Raw genomic sequence first — 25526 nt, 5'->3', positions numbered from 1 at the left:
TGGAATTCCAGTTGAGCTATTTCAAATCCTAAAAGAGGATGGTGTGAAAGTGCTCCACTCAATTTGCCAGCAAATTTGGAAAACTCAGCATTGGGCATAGGACTGGAAAATGTCAGTTTTCATTCCAATCCCAAAGAAAGGCAATCCCAAAGAATGCTCAAACTACCACATAATTGAACTCATCTCACACGCTAGTAAAGTGATGCTTAAAATTCTCCAAAGCCAGGCTTTAGCAATACATGAACCGTGAACTTCCAGATGTTCAAGCTGGTTTTAGAAAAGGCAGAGGAACCAGAGATCAAACTGCCAACGTCTGCTGGATTATCGAAAAAGCAAGAGAGTTCCAGAAAAACATCTATTTCTGCTTTATTGACTATGCCAAAACCTTTGGCCATGTGAATCACAGTAAACTGTGGGAAATTCTGAAGGAGATGGGAATACCAGACCACCTGACCTGACTCCTGAGAAACCTGTATGCAGGTCAGGAAGCAACAGTTAGAACTGGCCATGGAAAAACAGACTGGTTCCAAATAGGAAAAAGAGTACGTCAAGTCTGTATATTGTCACCCTGCTTATTTAACGTATATGCAGAGGACATCATGAGAAATGCTGGGCTGGAAGAAGCACAAGCTGGAATCAAGATTGCTGGGAGAAATATCAATAACCTCAGATATGCAGATGACACCACCCTTATGGCAGAAAGTGAAGAGGAACTAAAGAGCCTCTTGATGAAAGTGAAAGAGGAGAGTGAAAAAGTTGGCTTAAAGCTCAACATTCAGAAAACTAAGATCATGGTATCTGGTCCCATCACTTCATGGCAGATAGATGGGGAAACAGTGGAAACAGTGGCTGACTTTATTTTCCTGGGCTCCAAAATCACTGCAGATGGTGATTGCAGCCATGAAATTAAAAGACGCTTACTTCTTGGAAGGAGAGCTATGACTAACCTAGACAGCATATTAAAAAGCAGAGACATTACTTTATCAATGAAGGTCCATCTAGTCAAGACTATAGCTTTTCCAGTGGTCATGTATGGATGTGAGAGTTGGACTATAAAGAAAGCTGAGCGCTGAAGAATTGATGCTTTTGAACTGTGGTGTTGGAGAAGACTCTTGAGAGTCCCTTGGACTGCAAGGAGATCCAACCAGTCCATGCTAAAGGAGATCAGTCCTAGGTGTTCATTGGAAGGACTGATGCTGAAGCTGAAACTCTAATAGTTTGGCCACCTGATGTGAAGAGCTGACTCATTTGAAAAGACCCTGATGCTGGGAAAGATTGAGGTCAGGAAGAGAAGGGGATGACAGAGGATGAGATGGTTGGAGGGCATCACTGACTCAATGGACATGGGTTTGGGTGGACTCTGGCAGTTGGTGATGGACAGGGAGGCCTGGCGTGCTGCTGTTCATGGGATTGCAAAGAATCAGACACGACTGAGCGACTGAACTGAACTGAGAGAGGTAGGACACACAAACAAGCATTTTAGTAGAGGTAGGAAGACCCTAGTGTTACCGGAAGGGGGACCCCTTCCAGGGCCCAAAACTGAGCTCTTGTCTAACACTTGGAAATGAATTGTCCAAGGAGACACATGTGCTGACAAAGCAAGAGATTTTATTGGGAAAGGGCACCTGGGTGGAGAGCAGTGGGGTAAGGGAACCCAGGAGAACAGCTCTGCCATATGGCTCACAGTCTCAGGTTTTATGGTAATGGGGTTAGTTTCCGAGTTGTCTTTAGCCAATCATTCTGAATCAGAGTCCTCCCTGGTGGTGCATGCCTTGCTCAGCCAAGATGGATGCCAGAGAGAAGGATTCCAGGAGGTGGTCGGATATGTGGTGTCTCCTTTTGACCTTTCCTGAACTCTTCCGGTTGGTGGTGGCTTATTAGTTCCGTGTTTCTTACCAGGACCTCCTGTCGTAAAACAACTCATGCAAATGGTTACTATGGTGCCTGGACAGGGTGGGCGGTTTCAGTCAGTGTGCTTTCCCTAACAACTCCCCACTGAGAGACTTCATACTCAAGATACCTCATGGTCGTAGGCCTGCCTAGCAGAGCAGAAGTCTCTCTCCACCTGATCTAAGTCAAGTTATTTATTTTTTTTGCCTGAAACCAGCATTCACCCTTGTAATAACAGCAATTTAGTTTGAAACTGTTGGCTCCTCTCGGAGATGAAATAGACAGGGGCCAAACAGGAAACCTAACAGGATGATCATCACTGGTCCCCAGAAACAGAAGGCAACATTTGGGGTGAGGGCTGCAGGGTTTATGACTTTTGTTGATTGGTTGGTGTTGAGGCAGCAGAGCTGTGCTCCAGGAATCTTGTATTCAGTCTGAAGTTACCATCCTCCACCTGGGGGTGGGGGGCAGTTCTGTAGAAGAACTCAAAGACATTGTTATGCATATCTTTTTTTGAGTAGGAACAAGGACCCTGTCTCAAGGCTGTACCACCATTTGATTGTTTCTCCTCTGTTTCTGTATACCCTCCCTTCCCCGATTAGCAATTGTTTGAATCCACTCTTTGGAACTCGGGAAAGGTCAAGGAGGCTGAATGAAGCCTATATCCTACAGACAAGAAATGGAGAACACAGAGCAGATCTGTACTCCAGAGCCCCACAGAGTCCTGCTCAGTTTTAGTTTAGGGAACTGGGCAAATATGACTGTGATAACTTCCTGTCAAAATGGGGCATAGGACTGCCTCAATTTAGAGAATAGACACTGAAATGGAAGTATCCCTGAGTTCCAAGTCCTAGATCTGAGCCTTGTATGATTAAAATCTCAATCCCTTGTTCTGCCATTATGGTGTAACAGACCCAATTAGAAGTAACTAGAGGGGTGATAACTGGAATTTTAATAGACAAAATAAATCTCATTTCTCTTTAGAAGAATAGGCCTGAAACCCAGTCTAGACCTGGCATTTCGGGGAGACTTGTAGCCATGTAGCCAGTTGCCTAGTTTTATAAAAAGTAAGGTTGCAGTTAGTAGCTTCTAACAGACATTGTTTTGAGAATGGTGGCATCCAAGCCTGACACAACTCAGAAAACTCAAGTGTTTAAATACAAGGTCTAGTCTGAAATTACACCCATAGTTCAGTTCAGTTCAGTTCAGTTCAGTCGCTCAGTCGTGTCTGACTCTTTGCGACCCCATGAATCGTAGCACGCCAGGCCTCCCTGTCCATCACCAACTCCCGGAGTTTACTCAGACTCAGGCCCATCGAGTCGGTGATGCCATCCAGCCATCTCATCCTCTGTTGTTCCCTTCTCTTCCTGCCCCCAATCCCTCCCAGCATCAGGGTATTTTCCAATGAGTCAACTCTTCGCATGAGGTGGCCAAAATATTGGAGTTTCAGCTTCAACATCAGTTCTTCCAATGAACACCAAGGACTGATCTCCTTTAGGATGGACTGGTTGGATCTCCTTGCAGTCCAAGGGACTCTCAAGAGTCTTCTCCAACACCACAGTTCAAAAGCATCAATTTTTCAGCGTTCAGTTTTCCTCACAGTCCAACTCTCACATCCATGCATTACCATAGTATCACCTAGTTATTTCTCAGGATGCCTGAACCATAGCTAATCTATCTTGACTGTAAATTTTTCTGTAAATTATCTGTAAAATTTTCCTTAGTAGCCAAAGTAGATGTCACCATTAATGATGTCAGTGTTTCTCTAGGTATGAGAAGATGCAAGAATTGGGACTCATAAAATCTTTTCCTGAAAAGATCTAACTATCTGAAGGCCTGTTTTGCCAGTTTTTCCCAGAGCAGAGAGTGCCTCATTCCTGATTTTCACCCTGAACTTCTTTCAGGGGAATTGAAGTTCAGCAGTTGGAGTGGCCATGATTTAATCTTTGTAGACATAGATGGCAAGTGTCAGTTTTCAGTTGGCAGAGCCCCTTTTTGCTCATAAACTTGACCATAATTTTGAGGGGAGCATTTCATGACCATTTTATCCCATGGTGCTGAGAATGTCCATTCTCAGGCTTGGCAAAGATTTTGTTGACCGGCCACTCAATGTGCTGTTACTGGACTAGGTCATGAAACAGTATCCAAAATTCTCTGAACTACCTGTCTTACTAGCCTCTTGGTCCAAGAAAATATTCCCTCCTGTTGCTTCTTCCCATATATAGACTTACACTGTTAACATCATCGATCTCATATGGAACTACATATTATTTTATCAGAGGCCTCAATCACATATTTGGCAATGTAAGAAACAGCAATTTTATAGAACAGGTGAAATACGAATAACATAGCCAGCAGTATTAGTAAAGTCACAAGTAAGACTCAAGAGCTTCTGTTAGATGTAGCCCAGTATATCCCAAGTCATCTAACTTAGTCTACTCTGTACGAATCTTTATGTTCCAGGGAAATTATATATTGGTACTGTCTATAAGGCACATAGCCCAGTTTTCTAGTGTTACTAGACTGATTATCCTTAGTATGATTTAATTGTTTCCAACATAGAGGAGACTTTAAACCTAAATTACCATAGCCTGGTGTTATCTATATAAATCCATCCCATAATTGTGGGAAATTTTTTTTCCTTTGCTGAAACTTTGCTTATTGCTCTGATTGAGCTTGAGTAATAGAAGAAAATCAAATTTATGGCCAGAGTCAGAGCAGGCATTCTTAATTGGCCAGGTGAGGGAATCCCATCTAGTAATATCAATAGTGACCTGAATATGACTATAATTTTATTTAAAGTAAATTTTCTCAGGGTCAGCCAACCAGTTAGAACCTTGTAGTAGAGAAATTTACCAAGGTAACCCAGAACTAGACACAGGTAATTGGTCACAAATTCAACAACTGGATTGATTTCTAAAATTAGCATATAATCAGGCCTGTGATAGAAAAGCATTTGATTTATATGCAAAGATCTAAGAAGTCAAGAAAACATTATAAACGGTCATACGAATCAGGCCCAGCATCTTGGGCAAGCTGTCTATCTCTGATGTTGTCTTCTCATCCTGGTGTAGTGTAGTTTCTCCTTATAAAAAGGCCCTTCTATCCAGGTTGGAGACGGTACCTTAAATTATGTCTTTTTCCGGTCCTGGTTGCAGATCATGAGGCATCTGATCTTCATCCAAAGATAGATTACTGAGATAAGCTTCAGAAACAAACTTAGGGTGTTCTTCAAGAATTCAAATAAATTTTGCATTAATATAGCATAATGACAAAGAACTATCCAAGAAATGAGTCTCACTAGATGCAGACCTTCATTAACAAACTGGGATTTAACATTTATTGAAACATCTTTTTCTGCCTAAAATTACCCTCATTTTTATCAAATTTAACCAAATTAATACTAGCTTATCTGCAAAATAGGCCTGCTATCACTAATTTTGACCTGATGATTTATATAATCATAACTGATCATAAACTTTTTGATTCACTGAAACATTTATAGAGTCTCAGACTGAACTTTTAAAATATAACAGGGCTGGGAAACTCACACTGAAGGTTTATCACAGGTTTCACCTAACAAATCTAGGTGAATTCTCCCCTTTTTAAGGTCTCAAAAATTCCTTGAGATTTTTGTACCTGTTAGTGATATAACCTTCCTAACTTATTTAATAAACTTACTGGAAACCCAAGAGTTTCCAATTTCTGGAGGAGTCAGATAGAGAGAAAATATAATTGTTTTGTTTATTACATATATTTTCACCAAATTACTGTCATAATTAGTTTGAGAGGAAGATTTTCCCTACTCCCAGAAAACACAAGATTCAAACCCATAAGTTTTCAGATAGAAACCATAAAAGTTACAGGGATATTCGCTGGTTCATTCAGTCCTTTTGTTAACTTTTGTGAAGTCATCAGGTTTTCCATTAGAATACCAGGACATATCAGAATGTTAAGAACTCCATATAATTTCTAGGATATCTATATTAGTACTTTTACCATACATTATAACGAGAGGATTTATTACTCATTTGATAATATTTTTCATGTAATTTAACCAACCAAATAAACACAATTAGTTTAATATCTTTCTTTGGGCTGTTTCAGGGGCCCTCTGAAGCACCCCAAAGTTAGCTAGAGGTCAAAGGAACGTCAAAAGAATTCGATTTAGGAAGTTTTGTCCAAAAAAATTAATTAAAAGGGTTTAGAACATTTGGTCAAATTTAGTCAATGTTGATGGGTGCATCATTTAGTTTGTTGATATGTCACAATGGGTGTAAATACAGCTCAAGTTCTAGTGAAAGTCAACTCCGCCATCTTGGACCTAGTTGGCTCTAACCAGTTTTCCTATGGCTGTGTCATTCCTAACAAAATCCATTTATCTAACTAATTGTAATCCAATTTTAGAAAATCCTGATCATGCATAACTCTTTCTAGTATTTTTTCTTTTTCTTTTTTTTTTTTTTTTACTGAAAACACACTTCCTACTTTCCTTTAGCAACCAAGAAATTTTATATCAGCATTTTATAGATTGGTGAGTATAAATACCAGTGATAATTTCCCAAATCCTTGTTTTCTTAGAACATTTTAGGATAGCACCAAACATTACTCATTTATAGTCCCAAATCTCTTTAGTTTCTCTGTAAAAGAAAATTAGTGTTTAGTAGTAAATGTTTCTCTTATTTGGAAATGACCTAACTATTCAATAGACTTTCAACACTTCGTTTAGCAAAACACTTAGAAATTCAAGTTACCCCAATCTGGAGACACTATTTTAAACTGATACTCCTAAAGCATAGTTACTCTTAATAGAGTTTATCTAAAAGCTCATATCTCATTACATTTTTTTTAGAAGTTTCTTCACTCGAGGTAATTTCCTTGTGACAAACTTGTAACAGATATGATAATATTTAACTTATATATTAAACCTAGGTACAATTAAAATATTCTACTTAATGCTAATTATGCTAAGACATGTCTATATTAGATAGGTCAATAAACAATCATCAATATCAGGTACTTAATACTGAATATTTCCCAGTTCACATGAACCTGGAATTTATTAATTTAGAATTATTTGATTTGTAAGTGCTTATTTCTCTTTAAGCCAATTAAATAGATCCCATTTACAAATTAACCTCAAAAATACTCAGTTCAGTTGAGTTCAGTTCAGTCGCTCAATCGTGTCTGACTCTTTGTGACCCCATGAATCGCAGCTCGCCAGGCCTCCCTGTCCATCACCAACTCCCGGAGTTTACTCAAACTCAGGCCCATCGAGTCGGTGATGCCATCCAGCCATCTCATCCTCTGTCGTTCCCTTCTCTTCCTGCCCCCAATCCCTCCCAGCATCAGGGTCTTTTCCAATGAGTCAACTCTTCTCATGAGCTGGCCAAAGTATTGGAGTTTCAGTTTCAGCGTCAGTTCTTCCAATGAACACCCAGAGCTGATCTCCTTTAGGATGGACTGATTGGATCTCCTTGCAGTCCAAGGGACTCTCAAGAGTCTTCTCCAACACCACAGTTCAAAAGCATCAATTCTTTGGCGCTCAGCTTTCTTCACAGTCCAACTCTCACATCAAAAATATTACCCAGAGACAAAGACATACCAAGACACATTTAGACAGATACAACACAAGATGTAGCTTCTTTTTCTAAGCCTAGTCATAAATTAGATATTATAATATAAAATTAACTCATTTATAAAAAACAGTTGGAATAAATAAAAATTTTAAAAGCTTTTCCCCATTTTCCCTCAGTCTCAGTGGTTAGAGATGGTCTAGATAAGTGTTCCTGAGAACAGAGCCGGAGCCCTGGTCTCAAGGCACAGGGAAAGAAAATCAAGTTCTAACAAAATGGTGGCAGGTCTAAACCAAATGGTGGCCAGACAAAGCAAAATGGCCATCAAAAGTCACAACACTGAACACAGAGTTAAAACACACACATAGACCTGGCAGTCCTCATCAGACACTCACTTAAATACAAGAATGCAGTCTCTCAGAAAACCTCTTATAGAGACACAGAACTTCAGATCCAAGTACTAACAGAGTAAATGAAAATATCTCAGGTCTTCAAAGATTTCAAAGGGAGGAAAGGAAGCCAGGTTGAAAGAAGAAGGGGGAGGAGGCAGGAGATGGGGGCAAAAGGGGTGGCCTTACACACGTCTCCTGCCACCTGCAGATACCCAGGCATTACAGGACTTTACCCTGGGCCTCCAGAAAAGGGAGGACTGGAACTCAGCCCTACCAGAAACCAGACCAGCACAGAACCAGAATTCAAGTTCTCTGTCAAGAGGAGGCGATCGGTCTCCAATCCTCAGCTCAAGCTGAGGCCCTTCGACCAGATTCCTGCGTCTAGGACCAGGGGACTAGAAAAAAGGGGAAGGATAGGAAAGGTTAAGGAGAGGAAAGAGAGAGGGAAGGGGAGAGAGGTCAATAAAGTCTCTTGTTCCTTACTGGTCGGGGCACTCTGGCCAGTTGTCCATGACAGGAGGAAACCAGGGACAAAAGAGTCCCAGTCATGGCTGCTGGGTCTGGTCCAACAGCGGCCAAGCTGGTCCCTGAGTACCCCAAGTGGTCAGGATGTCAGTCGCAGCAAAGAAGAGTTTCCGCCAGAGTCACCATTTGTTGCAGGAAGGGGGACCCCTTCCAGGGCCCAATGCTGGGCTCTTGTCTAACACTCGGAAATGAATTGTCCAAGGAGACACATGTGCTGACAAAGCAAGATATTTTATTGGGAAAGGATACCTGAGTGGAGAGCAGTGGGGTAAGGGAACCCAGGAGAACAGCTCTGACATATGGCTCGCAGTGTCAGGCTTTATGGTGATGGGGTTAGTTTCCGGGTTGTCTTTAACTAATCATTCTGACTCTGAGTCCTTCCTGGTGGTGCACGCCTTATTCAGACAAGGTGGATGTCAGAGAGAAGGATTCTGGGAGGTGGTCGGATATGTGGTGTCTCCTTTTGACCTTTCCTGAACTCTTCCTGTTGGTGGTGGCTTATTAGTTCCGTGTTCCTCACCAGGAAACTCCTGTCGTAAAACAACTCATGCAAATGGTTACTATGGTGCCTGGCCAGGGTGGGCGCTTTCAGTCAGTGTGCTTCCCCTAACACTGGCACACACCAGATCTGGAGGCAGCTCAGGATTTTGCTAACAGGATCAAGTGGATTCCAGAGGAGGAAGACTGAACTATGAAATAAATATGCTAAGGAAATGTTAGAGAAATGGAATGCTTGGGTTTAAGTTTCCATTTCCATGAATGGACTCTGTTTCCTCCAAATTACTTCCTCTGCTTTTTGATTTTGGTCTCTTTCATATCATTCATATTTTTATTTTCTTAAGTGAATGATGATTCTTGGTTGTCTATTTGTATTTAAGATTTGAGTACTAGAAAGCTGAAAGCTCTGTGCATGTAGATGGGAGCTGAAGACTAGTTTACGCTGTAGAGTGTTCTGATTGCTCCATTTCTTTGGGTAAGTCTGCATGTTTCTTTGGGTAACTCTGCATCTTTTAGCCTTTTCTGTTGAGGTATTCAGATTCCTTGCAAGTCTTCCAAACTTTCCCCTGTGGTATGTCTAAATGGAAGTAATCTCAGAGAGTAGGATGAGATGACTGTTATTATTGAGTATGTAAACTTTCATATAAATTAATTATATTGTTTTAAATATAGTACTCCTCACTTCAACTGTGTCAGAGTTCCCTGGTCCAGAAATTGTATTAGTCTCTCCAGGGAATGAATCACTAATCTTTAGGCCAGTCAAAAGAAAGATAGTTGAAAGTGGCATCGGGTCCAGGAAACTAACTGATTTCAGATAAAATTTAGACAATCAACCCTTCATTGTTATCACTATATTCATTCCCACTTTTAGAAGTACTCAGTGTTACCAAATTCCTGACCTTTTCAGGGGTTTCTCAGGGTGAATGGGATTTCAGTTTTCTCTATGCTTGAGATTCAGCTTTCTCATATGTGCAAAGTCAGCTTCACTGTTTCCTTCTTCCACTAGGTTCTAGTAGATTTGTGCCCATTAATGTAATTTTTGTGAGTTTTCTAAGTATTTAGTCTACCATCTTTGACTGAAATCCTCAGATACTATCTAACATTTTTCAATCATTCTATGAATGGCATCTGCCCCTTCCAAAACATGCTAGAATTGGGAGTTTGTGGCATAAGTGCAGTTAACTTGGGGTTAAGGTGTAGAAGGGGTTATTTAGGGGAGAGCAGGTGTGAACATTTCTCTATTGGACAAGTCGGTTTCCACAGGCTGAACAGGATGTGCTACATTCAATGGGAACACTTTCAACTCATTAGTATTTTGGCTCATTGTTGACACATGCTGTATTCTATATACTCCATGAACTGACTAGCACATACCCTGCTCAGCATGAGGCAGTTTCTAATATGCCCAGTCAGAAGGCTCTTGGGCTTCCCTAGTGGCTCAGTGGTAAAGAATCTGCCTGCAATGCAGGAGATGCAGGAGACATGGGTTCAGTCCCTGGGTTGGGAAGATCTCCTGGAGAAGGAAATGGCAACCCACTCCAGCATTCTTGCCTGGAGAATCCCATGGACAGAGGAGCCTGCTGGGCTACAGTCCATGGGGTCGCAAAGAGTCAGACACAACTGAAGTAATGTAGTACAGGAGGCTCTTGGAGAAGAGAGTGGGGAAAGGTTGACAAAGAACTGAATTTAGAACATGTTAGTGATTACTCACTAAAGTATGGAAACACAGAGAGAGCATCAGATGAATCCCATCACCTAGTTTAGCAATTTTCAAGTCATAGCCAATCTTAGTTCTTCTATATCTCTATTCATCCTCCTCATCCCCTCTGCCCCACTCCAACCTTTGGGTTAATTTGAGGCAAATTCAAGAAATTTTATTATTTCATCTGTAAATATTTGGGAATACATCCACATGTACAAAAAGCAAAGATTCATAATATAAAACATAATCAGAATACTATCATCACACATACACATGACTCAAAATCAACAATAAGTAATTTTAAAAGATAATCAGAATACTATCATCACACATACACACGACTCAAAATCAACAATAAGTAATTTTAAAAGGTAAGCTATGAGCTTTTTCAATATGGCAGAGTAGAAGGACATGCACTCATCTCCTTCAAGAGCACCGAAATTATAACTGTTGAATAAGCACTGACAGGAGGACACTGGAACCCACCAAAGAAAAGATACCCCACATCCAAAGACAAAGAGGAAGCCACAATGAGATGATAGGAGGGGCCCAGACACGATAAAATCAAATCCCATACCTGCTCAGTGGGCCATCCATGAACCAGAGAACAGTAATACCAAAGAAGTTCTCCCACTGTTGCGAAGGTTCTGAGCCTCACATCAGGCTTCTCAACCTGAGCATCTGGCAAAGGAACTGGGAATCCCCAGGGAATCTGACTTTGCAGGCCAGTGGGATTTAATTACAGGACTTCCATAGGATGGGGGAGAGACTCTACTCTTGGAGGGCACAAACAAAATCTTGTATTCACGAAGACAGCCTGAGACCTCTGGGGCAATATTAAATGCACCAGCATTCATATTATAGGGGTCCCAGAAGGAGAAGCGAGAGAAGAAGGAAACTTGTAATCCAATTCTGGGAATATAAAGAAATACTATGTTGTAAAAAAAAAAAAAAACAACAACAACAAAAAAAAAAACAAGAAATTAACAAGTGATAAATTCTTGGGCTTCCCTGGTGACTCAGTCAGTAAAGAATTCACCTGAAATGTGGGAGACCTGGGTTCAATCCCTGGTTTGGGAAGATCCCCTGGAGGAGGGTATAGCAACCCACTCCAGTATTCTTGCTTGAAGAATCCCCATGGACAGAGGAGCCTGGCAGGCTGCAGTTCCTGGGGTCACAAAGAATCAGACACGGTTGAGAAACTAAACACAACACAAGCACAGCAACACAGTATTACTAACTACAGATTTTGTTCAAATTTTACAAAATTGTATGCTAGTGTCCATTATTTGTTTTTATACCTTATTTAAGACTCCACAGTATATTTAACTGCATTGAGCAACTTCAGCTACGTGCAACAAATTCTGGTTAATTCTCTTTTCATTTTCATTCTATTACAAGTATTTTTAAATTTTCCTTGTTATGGCTTCTTAGATACACCCATCATTTAAAAGCAGACGTTTAATTTCCAAATACATAGGATTTAGTTTAAAATATCCTTAACATTAATTTCTCATTTTGATATTAATTTCTCATTTAAATGCTTTCTTCTCTGTAATCACTCTCTGTGTTTTTTTCAGTCTAATTTTACTGAGGCTTTTGACAGCTAAGTCGAAGATCTCTCTTGGTAAATGTCACATTGTACTTGAAAGTATGTGGGTTATTTTCAAATATCTTTTGATATTGATTTCTAACATAATTCCACAATGATAAGAGAACAGACTCTATGATTTCAACATCTTTAGGCCGTGAAACTTTTACACCTTAATTTATGTCCCTGGATATGTTCCAGTGTCTCCTGGTTTATAGTCTATGGGAACTTGAATAGAATCTGTATCCTACTGTTGTGTGAAAATTCTATGTCTTACTTACGTTGAATTAGTTCACAGAGCTTTTGGGGTCTACTATTTCCTTCTACTTCTCTGTATATTCGTTCTATTATTTTTTGAGAGTTTGATATTGAAACTCCAACTAAAAATCTTAATTTATCTACTTAAAAAAATAATTGCAGTATATAGTGAAGTGAAGTGAATCACTCAGTCATATCCGACTCTTTGCGACCCCATGGACTGTAGCCCACCAGACTCCTTAGTCCATGGGATTTTCCAGACAAGAATACTGGAGTGGGCTGCCATTTCCTTCTCCAGGGGATCTTCCCGAACCAGGGATCGAACCCGGGTCTCCTGCATTGCAGACAGATGCTTTACCATCTGAGCCACACGGGAAGCCCTATTGTAATATATAGTGGACCTATGTCTTCCCTGGTGGCTCAGATGGTAAAGAATCTGCCTGCAATGTGGAAGACCCAGGTTCAATCCCTGAGTTGGGAAGATTCCCTACAAAAGAGAATGGCAATTCACTCCAGGATGCTTCCCTGTAGAATTCCATGGACAGTGGAGCCTGATGGACTACAGTCCATGCGGTTGCAAAGAGTCAGACACGACTGAGTGACTAACACACACATCCCCACACACAGTGGAACTATATGTAACTGTGTTCTGTATTTTCCAAGTCTCCTGTAAATGTGTTATCACACTTTCATAATTCAAAAAAAAAATAATTTTTTTTTAAAAAGGTAAGCTATGAGCTAGAAGTAAAGTTTACTCCATCCATGAATAGAATTTAGAACAATACAAATAGTATTATATGGTCCTTACCTTTACAGGAACATTCAAGAATCATTTAAGGAAGTACATATTTAAAGTTTTTTTTTAGGGCATTAAATTCAAATCTTAAAGTTCTTATGCATTTTTAATTTAAACATTTTAATTTAAACAAAATGCATAGAAAACTTGGGAAGGTAAGCTAACCAAGTAGGCTAAGACTGATCAAGATACCTTGTTTATGTTCAGTAAATAGTAGATTGTCTGGAAGAAAGTCAGAGGCTTTCAGTTTTAGATCTAAGGAGTGAGTATCATGCATAGCAAAGAAAATTAAGAATATATCATCCTCTCTAGTAGGATTTTTTCCCAGTTTTAGAATGTGCCTCAGTTGGCAACCCACTCCAGTACTCTTGCCTGGAAAATCCTATGGACAGAGGAGCCTGGTAGACTACAGTCCATGGGGTCACAAAGAGTCGGACACGACTGAATGACTTCACTTTCACTTTCATTTTCTCTCTGGAACCCTTTCAACAACATGGAGGGGATTGGCTTCCATTCCCTTGTTACTACTCAGCTCAGTTCAGCTCAGGCACTCAGTCGTGTCTGACTCTTTGCGACCCCTTGAACTGCAGCACTCCAGGACTTCCTATCCATTACCAATTTCCAGAGTTCACCCAAACTCATGCCCATTGAGTCGGTGATGCCATCCAACCATCTCATCCTCTGTCATCCCCTTCTCCTCCTGCCCTCAATCTTTCCCAGCATCAGAGTCTTTTCAAATGAGTCAGCTCTTCGCATCAGGTGGCCAAACTATTGGAATTTCAGCTTCAGCATCAGTCTTTCCAATGAACACCTAGGACTGATCTCCTTTAGGATGGACTGGTTGGATCTCCTTGCAGTCCAAGGGACTCTCAAGAGTCTTCTCCAACACCACAGTTCAAAAGCATCCATTCTTCGGTGCTCAGCTTTCTTTATAGTCTAACTCTCACATCCATACATGACTACTGGAAAAACCATAGCCTTGACTAGATGGACCTTTGTTGACAAAGTAATGTCTCTGCTTTTAAATACGCTATCCAGTTTGGTCATAACTTTCCTTCCAAGGAGTAAGCATCTTTTAATTTCATGGCTGCAATCACCAGCTGCAGTGATTGTGGAGCCCAAAAAAATAAAGTCTGCCACTGTTTCCACTGTTTCCCCATCTACTTGCCAAGAACTGATGGGACCAGATGCCATGATCTTAGTTTTCTAATGCTGAGCTTTAAGCCAACTTTTTCACTCTCTTCTTTCACTTTTATCAAGAGGCTTTTTAGTTCTTCTTCACTTTCTGCCATAAGGGTGGTGTCATCTGCATATCTGAGGTTATTGATATTTCCCCCGGCAATCTTGATTCTATCTTGTGCTTTATCCAGTCCAGCGTTTCTCATGATGTACTCTGCATATAAGTTAAATACACAGGGTGACAATATACACCCTGTTACTATACCTATTATTACTCAGGACAGGTTTAATTATTCTATTGTAACAAATACTTAAGCCAAAAATTTAAGTATCTTAGTATAAAAAAAGTTTATTTATTGCTCATGCTCTACAAAAGGAAATGCTCACCAGAGAATTTTGTTCATTGTAAAAATAGAAAGCCCAGAGATAAATCCATGCACCTAAGTCCTATGGATACCTTATCTTTGACAAAGGAGGCAAGAATATACAATGGAGAAAAGACAATCTCTCTAACAAGTGGTGCTGGAAAACTGGTCAACCACTTGTAAAAGAATGAAACTAGAACACTTTTTAACTCCATACACAAAAACAAACTCAAAATGGATTAAAGATCTAAATGTAAGACCAGAAACTGGATGTTTCGAAAGAACAGCATGTATATTATCTATGGTGAAACAGATCACCAGCCTAGGTGGGATGCATGAGGCAAGTGCTCAGGCCTGGTGCACTGGGAAGACCCAGAGGAATCGGGTGGAGAGGGAGGTGGGAGGGGGGATCAGGATGGGAAATACGTGTAACTCTATGGCTGATTCATATCAATGTATGACAAAACCCACTGAAAAAATAAAAAATTAAAAATTAAAAAAAAATCTCCTAGAGGAAAATATAGGCAAAACACTCTTTGACATAAATCACAGCAGGATCCTCTATGACCCACCTCCCAGAGTAATGGAAATAAAAGCAAAAATAAACAAATGGGACCTAATGAAACTTTAAAGCTTTTGCACAACAAATGAAGCTATAAACAAGGTGAAAGGGCAGCCTTCAGAATGGGAGAAAATAATAGCAAATGAAGCAACAGACAAAGAATTAATCTCAGAAATATACAAGCAGCTCCTGCAGCTGAATTTCAGAAAAATAAACGACCCAATCAAAAAATGGGCCAAAGAACTAAACAGACATTTCTCCAAAGAAGACATACAGATGGCAAACAAACACATGAAAAGGTGCTCAACATCACTCATTATCAGAGAAGTGCAAATCAAAACCACAATGAGGTACCATCTCATGCTAGTCAGAATGGCTGCTATTAAAAAGTCTACAAGCAATAAATGCTGGAAAGGGTGTGAGGAAAAGGGAATCCTCTTACACTGTTGGTGGGAATGCAAACTAACTAGTACAGCCACTATGGAGAACAGTGTGAAGATTCCTTAAAAAAACTGGAATAAATTTTGCTTCGTCTAAACTAATCATGGTAACTTCATTTCCTTGGTCAGTGATTGGTTTAAGGAAGTGGTTTCTGGGTACAATTTCTCTGAGCTTACCAAGATTGAGGAGAAAAAACTTTTTCTACTTTGAGATAGTGCTATCTACATGCAATGCCTATGTTGGTAGCAGCTATTATGGGGTCATGATGAAAGTCAGTTTTAGAAGACAAATCAACAGGGTAAGAATAACATAGAAGAAATACAGAAAGAATTTGGGTCTTTCATAATGTCACAAATCACTCAGTTAACCAGTGCTGAAACCATCCTATCTCTGAAGACTTTGATATGTGAGATACTAAATTTCCTCATCATGTAGGGCATTTGAGTTGGTCTTCTATTTTCAGCTGAAAGTATCTTAACTGATACAAAGTGGAGTAGAAAATAATCCATCTCATGCTATAATTTGTTGCTGGTGATGGTGGTGGTAGTCACTGGTTGTGACTAAGATAATGAAAAGGCTGGAGACACCCAAAAATTTGAACCTTTGAATATTTTGGGGAGAAGGAGGGAAGAATGTGTGGTATGGAGTTAGATGAACAATCAGGAGGGTAAGACTTTCTTTTATTTGAAGTGTCTTGGATTATCAGTTACATAAAAGGATTCCCTGGGAAGTTGCTGAAGACAGAGGCCTATGAAAGCTGATCTATAAAGTCATATAATAGCATTAAATTAAAAATCCTCATTCCTTGAGGGGATATCCAGGATCCTAGTTGGAGTTAGCAAATTCAGTTGAGGGTTACTCTTTAGTCTCAGAAGATAACCTTAAAAATTCCCAAAATTTGTCTTGGACATAAGAATAAATATTGTTGATATTATCCACACTATTACTGAGGGCATTCATTGTCATAGTTGTGATGATTCTCAGTTGAGTATTAATCTAGCACCAGGGAAAGATGCCTGCATGGACTTACTTATAAGAATGCTCTATAGTGACAAGAATAAGAGGCAGAAAAATTATTAAAATGGTTAGAAAGTTTTAGGGGCCAAGATGATTACCTAACCTGCAGGGCCCAGTACAAAAGGAAAGTGGGAGACTCACAGTTCAAATATTATTAAGAATTTCAGGTGTTATCAAGGAAACCAGAATTGAAAGAGACACATGTAACCCCAATGTTCATTGCAGCACTGTTTACAATAGCTAGGACATGGAAGCAACCTAGATGTCCATCAACAGACGAATGGATAAAGAAGTAGTGGTACATATACACGATGGAATATTACTCAGCTATAAAAAAGAACACATTTGAATCCGTTCTAATGAGGTGGGTGAAACTGGAGCCTATACAGAGTGAAATTAGAAACAGAAACACCAAAACAATATATTAATGCATATGTATGGAATTTAGAAAGACGGTAATGATGATCCTATATGCAAGGCAGCAAAAGAGACACAGAAGTAAAGAACAGACTTTTGGACTATGTGGGAGAAGGCAAGGGTGATATGATTTGAGAGAATAACATTGAAACATGTATATTACCATATGTAAAATAGATGACCAATGCACAAAGCAGGGAACCCAAAGCTGGTGCTCTGGGACAACCCAGAGGGATGGGGTGGGAAGGGAGGTGCGAGGCGGGCTCAGGATGGGGGGACACATGTGTACCAGTGGCTGATTCATGTTGATGTATGGCAAAAATCACCACAATATTGTAAAGTAATTATCCGTCAATTAAAGTAAATTAAATAATTAAAGAAAAAAGAATTTCAAATGTTAGTGAAAATGGAAAAGTAGAAGGCTTCAAGCACCTATCACTTCTTGGAAACACCAAAAGAAACCTAAGCAAGGTTGTCTGAATCAACTTTGTCAGAACTCTGGAAAGAAGTCAACAGATTGCAGCAACCAAGTGAATGATGAATCGGGAAAAAGTCCATTTTAACATGGTAGAAGAACTTTTTATTTTTAACTTAGCCTTGCTTCAAACTCCTCCCAGGTGCAGTGACTGTCTTGATGACAGCCTGTGGTCCTCTTGTGGGTATCTGGTTCTGGAAGGAACAGAGCAGGCATTGCCTTTATTTATCCTAACTCAGAGCAATCTCAGTTCCTGGAAAGTATTGAAAGGTAAATGAACAAGTTGTTGTTATCTGTGGCAAAAGAGTACATTCCATCAGAAAATATGCATGCTAAAAGTCTGAGAGGAAAAGCTGGGGCAGGGAACAACTTTGGGAAATAGGGCCTTCAAAATCATCCACTTATAAACAGGAGGTGAAAAGCCATGCCTATGCCCTTCTGCTTCTGTTACGTCATTACCATTTCTGAATACACAGAACTGTAAAAAGTGGGGGGGGGGGGTGTAGGTCTTAATACCTGGATAACCATGATGGTGTGATCACCTCACCTAAAGCCAGACAGCCTGGAGTGTGAAGTCAAGTGGGCCTTAGGAAGCATCACTACAAACAAAGCTATTGGAGGTGATGGAATTCCAGTTGAGCTATTTCAAATCCTAGAAGATGATGCTGTGAAAGTGCTGCCCTTAATATGCCAGCAAATTTGGAAAACTCAGCAGTGGCCACAGGACTGGAAAAGGTGTTTTCATTCTAATCCCAAAGAAAGGCAATGCCAAAGAATTTTCAAACTACTGCACAGTTGTGCTCATTTCACATGTTAGTAAGGTAATTTTAAAAATCCTTCAAGCTAGGCTTCAACAGTATGTGAACCAAGAACTTCCAGATGCACAAGCTGGATTGAGAAAGGGCGAGGAACTAGAGATCAAGTTGCCAACATCCACTGGATCATAGAAAAAGCAAGTGAATTCCAGAAAAATATCTGCTTCACTGATAAGGCTAAAGTCTTTGACTGTGTGAATCACAACAATCTGTAGAAAATTTTTCAAGAAGTGGGACTATCAGACCACCTTACCTGCCCCCAGAGAAACCTGTATGCAGGTCAAGAAGCAACAGTTAGAACTGGACATGGAACAACAGACTGGTTCAAACGTGGGAAAGGAGTACGTCAAGGCTGTATATTGTCACCCTGCTTATTCAACTTAGATGCAGAGTACATTATGCGAATGCCAGGCTGGATGGATGAAGCTCAAGCTGGAATCAAGATTGCTGGGAGAAATATTGATAACTTCAGATATGCAGATGACACCACCCTTATGGCAGAAAGCAAAGAGGAACTAAAGAGCCTCTTGATGAAGGTGAAAGAGGAGAATGAAAAAACTGGCTTAAAACTCAACATTCAAAAAACTAAGATCATGGCATCTTGTCCCATCACTTCATGGCAAATAGAATGGGGGAGAAATAAAAACAATGACAGACTTTATCTTCTTGGGCTCCAAAATCACTGTGGACGGTGACTGCAGCCACAAAATTAAAAGACGCTTGTTCCTTGGAAGAAAACCTATAACAGACCTAGACAGCATATCAAAAAGCAGAAACATCACTGCCAACAGAGGTATGACTAGTCAAAGCTATTGTTTTTCCAGTAGCCATGTACAGATGTGAGAGTTGGACCATAAAGAAGGCTGAGTGAAGAAGAACTGATGCTTTTGAACTGTGGTGTTGGAGAAGACTTGAGAATCCCTTGGACTGCAAGGAGATCAAACCAGTCAATCCTAAGGGAAATCAACCCTGAATATTCATTAGAAGGACTGATGCTGAAGCTGAAGCTCCAATACTCTGGCCCTCTGATGCAGACAGCAAACACACTGGAAAAGAGCCTGATGCTGGGGAAAATTGAGGGCAGGAGGAGAAGGGGGCAAAAGAGGATCAGATGGTTGAATGGTATCACCAACTTAATGGACATGAGTTTGAGCAAACTCAGGGAGGTAGTGAAGGACAGGGAAGCCTAGCATGCTGCAGTCCATGGAGTCACAAAGAGTCAGACACAACTTAGCAACTGAACAACAACATCCCATGCCCAGGGCTGGTCATATCTCAGAAAACACTTGAGAAAGTCCTGAATGTTTACTTCCCACTGATCTTTAGGCTCATAGCAAGGGGAAAGTAAAAACTAAACCAGAGTGGTAAATGGACTGGCTAAGAATTAAAGGAGTGTCCTGACACAGAACTAATCTATAAAGACCAGGGTAGATTTTTTTCTTTTCTCCTTTTACTATCGTTCTTTCAACTCTGAGAATTTAAGGACATCTCTGTTAAATCACTAGCTGACCACAGGCTAACAGAACAGAGACTTCAGAGGCCATACTCAACAAAGAATACACAGGAAGCAGGAAATAAATCCTGAGGAGAGAATTACTTTCATTTCCAGAGTCACCACATTATAATATTCAAAATGTCCAGTATTCAACAACAAAAATGACAAGTTATGGAAAGAGACAATGAAGTAGGTCACAGTTATGAAAGTGAAAGTGCTAGGTGCTCAGTTGTGTCTGACCCTTTGCAACCCCATGGACTGTAGCCAGCCAGGCTTTTCTGTCCATGGAATTCTCTAGGCAAGAATACTGGAGTGGGTAGCCATTTCCTTCTCCAGGGGATCTTCCAGGCCCAGAGATCGAACCTGGGATTCCTGCATTGCAGGCAGTTTCTTTACCATTTGAGCCACCAGGGAAGCCTGCATTCATAGGGAGAAAAGTCACATTCATAGAGATTAAAAAAAAGGAAATTAATAGCACTGAGAAAGCACATGCATTGGATTTACTATACAAAGATTTTTAAGTTAATTGTTTCATATATGCTCAAAGAGCTAGAGGAAACCATAAACAAAGAACTAGAGAAACCCAGGAGAATGATGTGTCACCAGATAGAGAATATAAAAATTATAAAAATAAACCAAATAGAGACCTTGAGCCTGACTCAAGGATTGGCCTCCATTGTGGGTCCAGGCTGCCCAGGGCAGGGGCCAAGGAGGCTCCCCAGGTCAACTTGAAGCTGGTTAGCAAGTGGTCCCTGGTGTTTCAGCCTCCTCTGCTACTGCCTGTCCCATCGGGGAATGTCCCAGCCCAGGAGTGTGTCTCTGAAGGACAGCAGCCCCTGTAGCACCGAGTGGCCCCTGCCTGGTGCCTCTCAAGCCCCAGGAGGGGTTTCATTAAGCCTGTGGAGTTGGAGGCAAGCAGGGAGTTGGAGGCCGAGGTGGCACCTGTGGAAATTATCCAGGAGGAGGTTACAGCCCATGCAGCCCTGGAGAATGGCTGTGCGTTGGCAACTACTGCCAGCCCCTGCCAGAGGGGCAGATGGCCCAGGCAACCCCCGAGGAGGAGGTGGTGACCCTGGTAGTTTCTGAGAGGGGTAGGTGATGGCTGAGCCAGGACATGATCCCCAAAGAGGTACGAGTCCAAGAAGGATAACTTGGTGGACATGAGTGCCTATAGTGGGATTGGGGAGAACTCCTGGGGACAATACCCTGGAGGAGGACAATGAAGAAGACGAGGAGGAAGGGACGCCCCTCTATGAGCCAAATCAGGGTGCGTGGAGATCTCAGGACTCTCAGAGGAAAACGACCCAGCCCTGAGCCAGAAGACCCATTTCAGCATGGAGCCCATTCCAGTGTTCAACACCTACTCCAACAAGGATGACCATCATTGCAACAAGGACGTGGATCCCATTGTGGCCTCTGCTGAGTACAGCTGGAGAAGCAGGTGGAAAGGTTGGAGCTGTATTCTGTGGAGTGGGAGAAGGATGCCAAGGGCCTGGGCATCTGCATTGTTGGCATGGGGCATGGACAGACATGGACCTGGAGAAGGTGGACATGTTCATCAAGACTGTGACTGATGGCAGTGTGGTCCATCAGGACAGCAGAATCCAGGTGAACGATCTCTTGATGGAGATGGATGGAATGAATCTGGTGGGGGTGACCCAGAATTTTGCAGCCTCCATGCTCTGGAACACCAAGGGCTGCATACAGTTTATGATTGGCTAGAAGCAGCCAGGTGAGGTGGCCCAGCTAACTTAGCAGACCCTGGAAACAGGTGCAATGGCAGCAGAAAATGATGGAGCAGAGATAAGCCCAGTATGGGGAGGGGAAGGATAACAAGGAGATGGGAGAATGTGCCACTGATGAGGTTGAGGAGCTGAGTCCCATGTTCCCAGTTGGCAACATGGCCATTGAGGTGTTCAGCTGGCAGAGAACCAGGATGCCTTGTCCCCTGTGGACATGGAGCCTGAGAAGCTGTGCACAAGTTAAAGGAGCTCCAGATCTAGCATGCTGTGACTGAGATACAGATCCAGCAGCTGAAAAGAAAACTGCAGAGCCTGGAGCAGGAGAAGGGACATTGGTGGGTGAAGAAGGCCCAGCTGGAACAGAGTGTGAAGGAGAAAAAGGATCACATGGAAAAGTTGGAGGGCTATGGGGGCAAGGCCCAGGGCCCATGAAATGCTGTGAGTGAGCACCTGCAGGAGACCCAGGCCCAGTACCAGGCCCTAGAGCACAAGTACAGCAAGGCTGAGTGCCTCATCAAGGACTACCAGCAGAAGGAGACCAATATCCTGAAAAAGAAGACAGCATAGCACTGGGTTCTGGAGGAGTCAGAGCTGCTAAGGAAGGAGGAGATGGACAAGCTCCTGGACAAAGTAGGCCCAGGGGTGCCCTAGGGGCAGGAGGCAGCAGCAAGTCAGCCCCTCTCTAGCACCCATCCTGTGGATCCTGGAGGGAGAAAGAGAAGTCATGCTGCTGACTGGGAGCTCAAGGTCATGTCCCCTCCAGGGGTGTAGGAGGGGCAGGGCCCGTGTCCAAACCTAAGCCTGACTCCTTCTTTCCTTTATTTTTCAGATCTTGGAACTGGAAGGAAACTTGCAAACACTGAGGAATTCCAATTCCACTTAATAGGAATCATCCCTTGACTGAACAATAATTAATCCCCTCTGATTGTCCTTCCTCCCCTGTCATCAATACCTCACCCTGCCCTCTACCAGCCTAGAGACAGATTTCCTGCCCTACCAGGGCCACACCTTGGAAGCCTTGTACTGACATCCCAGAGATTCAGCCTCACCCTACTCACACACACAATATTCCATTGTTTCGACTGGAGGGCAAAATTTTACTACTTTTCATCTTTTGGAGACCAGAGCTGTGTTGCTGGCAGCCTGATTTCTAAGTGATATCAACTCCATTTCCCCACTTTAACCCTAAAGTTAAAGGGGCTTTGACCAAGGGAAGTGAGACCCCTCTCAGGTCCCCTTCCCTTTCAGAATCCATCTCTCATTTTACCTTTTCCTCACACCCCTGCCTCAGCCTGGGTTTTTGTTCTTTCTTTAAAAAAAACAAAAAACAAAAAACCCTTGTTCCATTTTGGCTTTTCCTCATCTCCTGTAAATAGGTCATGCCATTGATCAGCATTTCTCAGCACCCTCTTCCTTCCCTCAGATGTGTGCGTACCCACCGAAAGAGCTGCTGACTGACTCAGTGCCTAACTCCTCAGCCTCAGCAGATGGAGGGAGCGGGGCCTGACTTTACAGAATTGCTTCTCTATGCATAATATATATGTATGTATTGTTCCTAGTTTTCTATAGGCTGTGCCCTCTGTTAGGTTGTCCCCATAAAAGCAGGCCCAAGAGGGAAACAACAACAACAAAAAAGAAAATAGACATTCTTTGATAAAAGCTAAGAGAATTGTCACTAGCACACCTGCACTATGAGAAAGGCTAAAGGGAGTCATCCAGACTGAAAAAAAAGATAGTAACCTAAGACTACAAAGAGATAAAAAACACTGGTAAAGGTATGATATAAATAGAAATAAGAGTCAGTATTGCATTTTAGGTTTGAACCTTGACTTTTTTCGACATAATTTAAAAGACAAATACACAGGGCAAATTACCTGATTAGACATTTCTCTAAAGAAGATACACTAATGGCCAATAAATATACAGAAATACACTCAACATCACTAATTATTAGATTAGTACAAATCAAAAGCACAATTAGATACCACTTCATAACAATTAGGATGAATACTGTTTTAAAATAATAAAATGAATAAAAACAGAAAATAATCAGTGTTAGTGAGGATACAGAGAAATCGGAATCCTTGTGTGTAGTGCAGATGTAAAGTGGTGCAGGAAAACAGTATAGCAATTCCTAGGAAAATCAAATATAGAGTGACCACATGATTCAACAAATTCACTTCTAGGTATATATCCAAAAGGACTGAAAGCAAAGCTTCAGACATTAGCACACCAATGTTCATAGAGCATTATTCACAATGGCCAAAAAGTAAGAACACCCCAAATTTCCACTGACAAATCAATGGATAAACAAAATGTGGTGTATCCGTTTGGTCTAGTTCAGTAGCTCAGCCATGTCTCTTTGCGACCCTATGGACTGCAGCACACCAGGCTTCCCTGTCCATCACCAACTCCTGTAGCTTGCCCAAACTCATGTCCATCGAGTCAGTGATGCCACCCAACCATTTCATTCTCTGTCATCCCCTTCTCTTCCTGCCTTCAATCTTTCCCAGTATCAGGGTCTTTTCCAGTGAGTCAGTTCTTCACATCAGGTGGCCAAAGTATTGGAGTTTCAGCTTCAACATAGGTCCTTCCAACGAATATTCAGGGTTGATTTCCTTTAGGATTGACTGGTTTGATCTGCTTGAAGTTTAAGGGACTCTCAAGAGTCTTCTCCAACACCATTTCAAAAGCATCAATTCTTTGCCACTCAGCTTTCTTTATAGTCAAACTCTCACATCCATCAGTCACTTCAGTTCAGTCGCTCAGTTGTGTACAACTGTTTGTGACCCCATGGACTGCAGCACGCCAGGATTCCCTGTCCATCACCACTTCCCAGAGGTCGATCAAACTCATGTCCGTTGAGTCAGTGATGCCATCCAACCATCTTATCCTCTATCGTCCCCTTCTCCTCCTGCCTTCAATCTTTCCAAGCATCAGGGTCTTTTCAGATGAGTCAGTTCTTCACATCAGATATCCAAATTATTGGAGTTTCAGCTTCAGCATCAGGCCTTCCAATGAATATTCAGGACTGATTTCCTTTAGGATGAACTGGTTTGATCTCCTTACAGTCCAAGGGACTCTCAAGAGTCTTCTCCAACACCACAGTTCAAAAGCATCAATTCTTCAGTGTTCAGCTTTCTTTATGGTCCAACTCTCACATCCATACATGACTACTGGAAAAAACATAGCTTTGATTAGACAGACTTTTGTTGGCAGAGTAATGTCTCTTCTTTTTAATATGCTGTCTAGGTTGCTCATAGCTTTTCTTCTGAGGACAAGCATCTTTTAGTTTTATGGCTGCAGTCACCATCTGCAGTGATTTTGGAGGCCCCAAAAATAAAGTCTGTCACTGTTTCCATTGCTTCTCCATCTATTTGCCATGAAGTGATGGGACCAGATGCCATGATCTTAGTTTTCTGAATGTTGAGTTTTAAGCCTACTTTTTCACTCTCCTTCCTCACTTTCATCAAAAGGCTCTTTAGTCCTTCTTTACTTTCTGCCATCTGCATATCTGAGGTTGTCAATATTCCTCCCAGCAATCTTGATTCTAGCTTGAGCTACATCTTGTTCAGCATTTCACATGATGTGTACTCTGCATATAAGTTAAATAAGCAGGGTGACAATATACAGCCTTAATAAACTCTTTTCCCAATTTGGAACCAGTCTGTTGTTCTATGTATAATTCTAACTGTTGTTTCTTGACCTGCATGCAGATTTTTCAGGAGGCAGGTAAGGTGGACTGGTATTCCCATCTCTTTATGAATTTTCCAGTTTGTTGTGATCCACA

General features: G+C 41.4%; 1 non-coding gene and 1 pseudogene across 1 annotated transcript; one reads left to right on the top strand and one right to left on the bottom strand.

Moving 5' to 3' along the window:
• Positions 1-22619, top strand: part of LOC136154521 (neurabin-2-like) — a 135550-nt pseudogene extending 112931 nt beyond the window's left edge.
• Positions 12737-12808, bottom strand: TRNAC-GCA (transfer RNA cysteine (anticodon GCA)). The gene has a single exon. It is a non-coding gene; the product is annotated as a tRNA-Cys (tRNA).
• Positions 22620-25526: the final 2907 nt, after the last annotated feature.

The sequence above is a fragment of the Muntiacus reevesi genome, chromosome X (assembly GCF_963930625.1).
Source record: "Muntiacus reevesi chromosome X, mMunRee1.1, whole genome shotgun sequence".
Taxonomy (NCBI): domain Eukaryota; kingdom Metazoa; phylum Chordata; class Mammalia; order Artiodactyla; family Cervidae; genus Muntiacus; species Muntiacus reevesi.
This window is presented reverse-complemented; position numbering and strand designations above follow the sequence as displayed.